Consider the following 7,413-nt stretch of genomic DNA (forward strand, 5'->3'; position numbering starts at 1 on the left):
CTCCCCATCCCAGGCATTTCTTGGGTAGAAATTTCTATGGACTTCATTTTAGGTCTTCCCAAGACATCTAAGGGTATGGATTCTATCTTTGTGATAATGGATCGTTTTTCTAAAATGGCTCATTTTCTTCCATGCCACAAAGTAGATGATGCTTGTAATATTGCAAATCTCTTTTTTAAGGAAGTTGCTCGATTACATGGGCTTCCTAGAAGTATAGTATTTGACAAAGACTCTAAGTTCTTGAGTCACTTCTAGAAGACTTTGTGGGGGCAAACTTGGCACTAAAATTTTGTTTTCTACTACTTGCCACCCCCAAACTGACGGTCAAACAGAAATGGTGAATAGAACTTTGACCCAAATGTTAAGATGCCTTATTTCCGGGAACCCTAGGGTGTGGGAGGATTTAATTCCTCATAGTGAGTTTGCTTATAACCGAGTAGTTAATTCTACTACTTCTCACACCCCTTTTGAGGTTGTGTATGGGTTTAATCCCCTTACACCTTTTTACCTACTTCATATTCCTGTCCTTGATGAAGTATTATGCAAGGATGGTTTTGAAAAAGTAGTTTTTATTAAAAACTTGTTGTAGAACATCAAGCGTTAAATAGAAAGAAAGGTATGCAAGTATGCTAAACATGCCTGTTCCCGCCGGTTGACCAGGGACGTCTTCGTGCGTGGCTTCTGATCGCGAGCTAGGGCACCTTTGTTCTGCGCCGTCTTGAGTACCTGAAAAGAAGTGAACAAAGGGGCGCCCTCGCGGCTGTTTGCACTCCGACGATCAAGTCAGCAAGCGAGAAACATCAAAGGTGACACACCTCCGTATCGGAACACCGTGAATGGATGCTCTGAAGGTGGTCAAATAACTGAGTAACTGATTTCTCCCTAATTGCCTGTGCGTACAGTGGGTTCGCGAGCAAGCAACTAGAGTGTGTGTGAAACTGAAAACTCTGGATCCCTATCTCAAACGTCTAAAGCCTCCTTTATACGTCTAAAGCATTCAAAGCGTCTTAAGGTGCATTTAAAGCGTCTTAAAGCGCATTTAAGGCGATTAAAAATGTTCAACGCATTTAAAACGTTCAAAGCATTTAAAGCATTTAAAGTGCTTTAAAGCGTTTGAAACATAAACTGAACAAAACGTACCTTAGCAAACTTTCAGGGAAACTGATATACCTTGATGTTTCAATGCTTGTTGCCACGTGTTCTTCTGACTTGATCGCTACTCTACGTGGAGGGCCCTACAGCGCTGTAACCCAACTTAGGGATAATCCATCGTGTAAGCCCTCCTTCCTCGAAGTGCATCTGGCGTAAGGGGTGACTTTCTGGGTGCCAACTCATGCGCCCCAAACTCTAGTCACTCACCCTGGAAGTGTATCTACCTTCCTCTCGTACCATGCACATGGTTCGCCCCTGGGCGTGGCCCTCTCATGGGTCGTATCTGTCCCAGAGGTCTCCCAGAGGTGGCGTGGGTACTTCAAGAGTCAGGTTACCCCCTACTGGTACTAGAAATATGGCCTTGAAGCCACTTGTCTCTTACTGCTCTGAGGTACTGAGGCCTCTCATGGTGTCGCCCCCTCCACGGTCTTTCCTACCCGTGGGTATCGAGGGGTGACACCGTCGATGCCTTATCCTAGAGACGCCTCATCTTGGCGACGCCTTAACCTGGCGACGCCTACACCTGGCGACGCCTCAAGCGGTCAACATGTTGATTTTCTTCCTTGGGCCCCCCTGAGGGGTCCCACCATATGTTGACTTTGACTTTGGTCAACGCCCAGGGACGGGACGGTACACAAGCCCCCTAGTCTTGACCTAACACTTGTTTCAGCAAAAAGACTAAGGCCTCACCCTATCATCCACGTGGCATTCCTGCTGATGTGACATTCTATGTGCTGATGATGTGACGCTTTAGGTTGCTCGTTAATTTCTCGACACGTGGCACGATCATGTGGTTGGGGATGAGTTCCGCTAGTGCTTCTTCAAGTTAACGTTATAAGTTTTCAAAAACGCGCGCTCAAGGCACTGTTTCATTCACTCTTTCACATTCCCACCACTGTTCACCTTCTTCTCCAAAAGCTTTTCCTGCATTCTCTCTTCGCACCCCCAATCTTCGTCAATCCGATTACTCAAAGGTACGGTTTTTCTTCTTTGATGACCCTTTCCCTTTACTGCATTGTTGTTATAATTGCCTGGGCCTGTTTATTTTTCTTACATTTGTCCTCTTCTTCCTCACTTCTCCGTTTTCCCTGTTCTTCTCTTCTTGCGTGGGTAGGGTTTTTCTAGGGTTTCTCTCCCCCTTTCTGCCTTAACCCCATTTGCTAAACCTTTTTTCCTTTCCTCCTTCTTCAGCTTTTTTCATCAATCCATGGCGCGTACAAAAACAACCGCCAATCCACCACCCCCAGGGATCAACTATATGGCCCACTACTCCTGGGGCTCCAATGAGCTCTTGGCCGAATGTTCGACTTTGACCACCGTTGAAGACGTGGAGAACCATCTGGGTGACCCACGTCTATACAACTTCAATGCCTTCCACAGTAGACACGACTCCCACATTTCCGTTCGTCACGCCACCCGCGGGGAGCCGGTCTGCATGGATGAAAGGTCCAACAGCGGCAAACCCTTCTTCTTCCTCTACCAAACGGTGTTCAAACGAACCGGTCTGCGCCTTCCCTTCTCAGGCTTCAAGAGGGAACTGCTCACTGAAATAAATGTAGCCCCTGCCCAGCTACACCCCAACAGTTGGGCATTCATCAGGGCGTTCGAAATCCTGAACGGGTACTTGGGCTTGCTACCCTCAGTGGACATCTTCCTCCACTTCTTCGAAGTGAAGAAGCAAGGGAAGAGCCTCTGGGTGAGCTTTTCTGGGGTCGTCAGAAGGATCATCCTCACCCTCTTCCAGAATTCCTACAAAGGGTGGAAAGGTAAGTTCTTTAGGGTGTGCTGCACAAAACGTGACCCCACAGCCCTGGATGGCTTCCCCTTGTACTGGGTGAAAGAGCCAAGGCTGATCAAGCCCAAGTCCATTGATGAACTACCCTCTGCTGATAGAGAGGTATGTGTTGCTCTAGCTGGCATGGGAATTGCCTTCAACACCGCGGAGCTCATAGCCCGTGAATTTGATGCAGACGCCCTGTCTCAGTACTTTGGTAGGAGGATCTGCGCCTATGCTTGTCTTTTTATCTTTGCCCTTTAATGTGCTTTCTCTTTTTGTTGTATGCGCTATTTATCTGCTCCAAATTTCTATATGTGTTATATGTGCTTTTAACTGGTATCAGCTCTAACCCTTGTTATTTTGTCTATCTTGGTGCAACCTCAGTGATGGACTCGTCCAGACGTCTTGCTCTAGCCAAGGCTCTGAAGACTCGCAACAAGGCAACTACTGCGAAAGCTGGCGCCCCTGACGCCCCCTCAGAAACCCCACAAATTCCAAATTCACCACATATTGCCCCCACAACCAATTCACCCGACACTCTCCAAACACCCAGCTCACCCCCTCCGATCGCCGCAATCCCACTGGCTGTGGCCCACACCTCTGCTCCAGCCCCCCTTGACAAGGGCAAGGGCGTCCTTGTGGTCCCCTCTGATGACGAAGGCTCAGGCGAGGGGGAAGTCTTCAAGAGGAGGAAGACCAATAGAGTCGTTACTTCACAATCTGCATCCCCCCAGCGTGGAGAATCTCTAAGGGACAACCCTCCCAGCGCCACATCTCCCACACACCAAATAGGCCAAGAGGAGGGGGCAGAATCTACACCCCCACCAACACAAACTACTCCACAAGCTCCCGCCCCAGAGGTCTTGACGATTCCCCCTACAATCATGCAACTAATGAGGGGATTCAATGAGAGGTCGTCGGGGAGCTCTTCTGGCGAGGCTAAGAAGGAAGGCATGCCCTACTACATGGGGGCCTTCCTTGCCATTGCACTCGATTGGCGCGCACAAGCAAAAACCAAGGCCATCGAGATGCAAACCCTTCAAGACCTCAAGCGAGAGGTGGCCACCCACAGGGAAGAAAAGCTGAAGCTGGAAGATGCTTACCAAGCCTCCCTGGCGGAGACACGGAAGGTGAAGGAGGCGGCCACCCTGAGGCTGCGCGAGGCTGACCAGAAGCACGCTGACCTTCTGGGCTCCATGGCCCCTCTACAGGCGAAGATGGCGGAACTGAGGGTGGTGGCTGAAATCTACAAGGCGCTCGGGGTAAAACAGAGCAAGACGAAAGGGGAGCTACCTGCGAAGACTGAAGCTCTCAACCTTTTCCAGGTTGAACACGACACATTCCAAGCTGAAGTGAACAAGCTTCAAGTGGAGAAGGAATTTCTGGAAAAGCAGCTAGCCACCAAGGACTCCAAGGTCGAGGAATTGGAGAAGGCCAACCAAGACCTCCTCGACGATATGGCCGACACCTTTGATGAGGGGTTCTAGGAGGCTCTGGCCCAAACCATATGTGAAAACCCAGGGATCAACACCTCCAACTGTGACCCCAGCAACCACATCGTCGATGGGAAGGTGGTGCCCCTCGACCTTGGGGAATGAGAAGCCTTTGATAAACCTCCATCTTTTCTTGTAAATTTGTATTTACAATATTCGAACTTGTCTGTAATTCTGACACCTAATCTTATTTATTTAAATGCCATTTGGATGCTACCTTTAAATTCTTGTGCAATCTCAACTTTTCTTGCACCTTTATCTGCTTCTGTTTTCTTTACTATATCGAGCGTGTTACCTTCGATACATCTCTTCATCGCGTTTGACTTTAACTCTTTAGGTAGCACGTGACCTTCTCTCATACTCATCCTTTTTGAGTCGCGATGCATACACTTCTTCTGATCTTTTCACTTAGAACTTCACTTGGCCTTCGTATCTGCGAGGAATCTTCCTCATGAAGGCGTCGCCTGCCTCGTCATTGCCTAGGGGCAAAGAAGGATTTAACTTCGCGTGTTTTTCTTGTCTCTGATGACTCGTGTTTTTATGCTTCTTCCTCTTTTTGCTCTTCGACTTTCTCTTGCCTTCTGGACTTACAAACGTTTTCAACTTGCTTTTTACTTACTTGTCTTGAGTCCTCAATCACTTGCTGCCAAAGGCATTACTGGCTTTATCATCGCTTAAGATGAAAAGGGGTCTCATCTCTTTTCTGGCCTCGACATCGCTCAAGGGCGAGGGAGAACTTGATCTCTTCTATGGCCTCAGCATCGCTCGAGGGCGAGGAGGACTTGATCTCTTCTATGGCCTCAACATATGATGAGAATCAAATAAAGGAGGCTTTTATTAATGAAGGGAGAGGTCATTCACCTACACATTTGAAGTTCTTCCTTCTAGTCTTTTCAAAATTAAAAGAAGACATAAAATAAAGAGAGGATCAAGCCTAAAGCCAAAGAAGTCTACAAGCCTTCAAAGAATGGGCTTCAAATAAATATCTCTCTTTATAGTTTCTTTTATAAAATGTAGAATGTTTAAATATATAGTTTTTAGGAAGGTGCTTAGAGGGAAACCTTAGATACCTCTTTTGTAAAAGCATGTTTAGCCATTAGTTTAGAATTTTCTAGAAGGTGACTCTTCATGCTTAACTTTAGGTGCTAGAAGTGAGTAGCATGCAAGGGACTTTTGGTTAGCTTGTTTTGTAAGCTTCATGACCAGCCCTTGCTCCTATAAAAGGAGGGCTTAGGTCCTTCATAATGCAGATTTGGAATTTGTAGTAAAGAAACTCTCCCAATTTGGTGATTGAGTGAGTGAGATTTGATTTCTCCTCTTCCTAGTCTCATCTGGAGAGCCTTGGTTCCCTCAAGTGGCGGCAATTCACACTTATCTTAGAGCAATCACACTTCAAGTGGCGTGTTCATCAACCAAGTTCTTCATCCTCATAAGTTTCCTCTCTTCTCCATTTAGTTCTTCCATTTCCATGTCCATATAAACTCTAAAACAAGTGTAGTTTCTTTTATTCTGTTCATCTTCCTTTTCTTGCACTTTTGTTCGGTTCTTTTCAATTTCTTACTGTTTTAATTCAGTTCAGTAGCTCCTTTTCATGTTTTGTTCGGTTCAATTGCTTTCTTTAGAGTTTCAATCGGTTCATTTACTTTCTTGTTCAATTTAATCGGTTCAATTGGCAAGAAATGGGTCTTCCATGTGAGTTTGGTGTTTGGTGCAAGTTTTGGTGAGTTCTTGGAACATAGAACATTGATCCATTTCTATTAAAAGTGCCTATTCATTCTCCAACTCAAGTTGATTCCATAAAATGTCAAAGAATCATCTATATTTCTGGGGCCTCGACATCGCTTGAGGGCGAGGGAGGGCTTTATCTGATCTGTAATGTGTGTCCACGCTTGATGAGAGACCTGCTGAACACAGGGTCGTATCGTCCTCAGCGTGTCTAAACACTTGGGACAAAGTCACGCTTCTGGTGCCCACGCCCATGGAGAGGCCTATACAACAGCGTCGTATCGTCCACGAGGTGTCTAAACACCAAGGCAACTTAGCCCTTACCTCTGCGCGCTGGGTGCCCACGCCTGAGGAGAGGCCCACCCGGGGGTAGTGCCGTTTCGTCCCCAGGGTGTCTGAAAACACCAAGGCAATTAGTGTTCTGGGTGCCCACGCCCAGGGAGAGGCGTGTCGGAAACATCGCTGTATCCTCCCTGGTGTCTAAACACCAAGATGACCAGGGATTTTGGTGATTACGCCTAAGGAGAAGGTTTCCCGAGGATGAAACTTCTACTCAAGTGTGTGTATCTGCACCAAGTGACCTGGTTCTCCACTGCTCCGAAACTTCTTACTGTCTGTTGCCCACACTCGAAGCAAACGCCCCACGCCGCTTCCTTGCGAGGTGTCTAAACACCAGACACCGGGGCTAGCTATTCATACATGAGGAGGGGGCGTCCAGAAGGAATCCCTTAACCCCTACTCAGGGACTAGACGCCTGGATTTTAACTTTACTGTACGTACCTTACTAATGGGTTGATCTCTGCACACGAGCATGTGCTCTCTTTACTTGCTTTGATTTTGATGCTCGTTCCCTTATCTTGCCGATGTCTTAACTTGGCGAAGCCTACGCCTGGCGACGTCAACCCCTGGCGACGCCTACGCCTGGCGACGCCCACACCTGGCGACACCTTGAGTCTCTGTTTTGTTTCTTTAATCTTTGCTCTTACATCGTGTGGGAGGGAAAAACTATGATAAAGTTTTTTGAACTTTTTTTTTTTTTACTTGGGTGACCTCATTAAAAAACCCCGAGAGGGAAAAAGAGTGTCCCCATTACAACTGTGTGCTTCATAACTTTCAACTGAAATAAAATTTTAAATTGGCCGCATTCCAGCTGCGTGGAATGAGCCCCCCTCTAGAGTCTCTAGATTGTACGAACCATTTCCCTTGGCTTCGGTCACTCTGAAGGGTCCGGTCCACTTGGGAGACAACTTGTTCTCCAACTCGTAA

Source organism: Phaseolus vulgaris, unplaced genomic scaffold (assembly GCF_000499845.2).
Source record: "Phaseolus vulgaris cultivar G19833 unplaced genomic scaffold, P. vulgaris v2.0 scaffold_12, whole genome shotgun sequence".
In the NCBI taxonomy this organism is placed as follows: domain Eukaryota; kingdom Viridiplantae; phylum Streptophyta; class Magnoliopsida; order Fabales; family Fabaceae; genus Phaseolus; species Phaseolus vulgaris.